Genomic DNA, 1191 nt, shown 5'->3' with positions numbered 1-1191 from the left:
CCACCGAGTAAACTGTCAACAAACCTACAGTGAGTTTTGGGCAACACATATACATTTGATTATTGCTTTTTATGAAGTTTTTAATCCAAGCTGTGATTAAAGTGAAGCCCATGTTTATCTGAGTAGATGTACCATCTTGTTATGTTTCAGGACAGAAAGCAGAGTAACGGTAAACGGTTGTTGTTCAGACTGGGGGGAGGTATACAGTGGTGTCCAAGGGGTTGCTGTTGGGACCACTGCTCTTTCAATGTATATTAATGAGCTGGACCTGGGTATATAGGGCATCATTTTATCATTTGCAGATGGTACTGTTGGAGCGGATTTTTGGACATAATAAAGCCTAGTGGGACACTTGACTAGTATAACAAACATTTGTTCCCCTCGAATGAATTTTGTAAGAGACAATACTGATTTTTTTTTTAATCGTAGCCAATCTTTCCAATTCTTTGTCAGATCACAAACGCCAGAGGTCACCTTGCACACATCAAGGATCACCCTGCGCTAATGCTCTTAGCCAAAAGGCCGAGAGCCCAAGCACCGTTCCTGGAAGTACTGCAATACCAGGTTCGTGCCGTGGAGGTGGATGGGTCAAACCACCCCACACACCTCCTATTTCCAAAAAGCATAGGAGAACCACCTTCCTGATCCAGGGAGAACCACGTTGGGGTCATGGTTACTCCCCTGTCAGGTCAGTTACGCATGATCTTAGCCAAAAGGCCGAGAAGCGATACTGATGCATTATTGTATGCTTGCCTTTACTGGTTATAGGAAGCCTGCCACTTGTTTTTTCTGTGATAACAGGGGAATTAGTCCTCTTGTATGTGTATAATGGCCTGTCACAATGCGAGGCTGGCTTATATCAAGAGCCCAGCCTTGAACGGTAATTGTATGAAAAGCTTTGTAAACCTAGTAATGCGATGATTGGATTTAAGGATTGTTGCTAAGGCACGTGATGTAAAGTGACGTAATTTGTAAGATAAAGGAACCACACGGGCGATATCAAATTGAGAAGTTGGTTCAGCAGACGTGGGTCTCTAACACTTCTCCCAAAGCTTTGTCTCCGATTTAATAAACCTCTATTTAAATACAGTCTCGGAAATATTTTTCCACAACAGTACGGCACTCGGAAATGTAATAAATAGTGAGATGGGGCAGGAACAGACTTCAGGAGGTTTGAGATGAAGAGAGATT

The 1191-nt window shown here is 42.8% G+C and overlaps 1 pseudogene; it reads right to left on the bottom strand.

Moving 5' to 3' along the window:
* Positions 1–527: 527 nt before the first annotated feature.
* LOC139253256 (U2 spliceosomal RNA) lies at positions 528–729 on the bottom strand (annotated as a pseudogene).
* Positions 730–1191: the final 462 nt, after the last annotated feature.

This window comes from Pristiophorus japonicus, unplaced genomic scaffold, assembly GCF_044704955.1.
Source record: "Pristiophorus japonicus isolate sPriJap1 unplaced genomic scaffold, sPriJap1.hap1 HAP1_SCAFFOLD_483, whole genome shotgun sequence".
Classification (NCBI taxonomy): domain Eukaryota; kingdom Metazoa; phylum Chordata; class Chondrichthyes; family Pristiophoridae; genus Pristiophorus; species Pristiophorus japonicus.
This window is presented reverse-complemented; position numbering and strand designations above follow the sequence as displayed.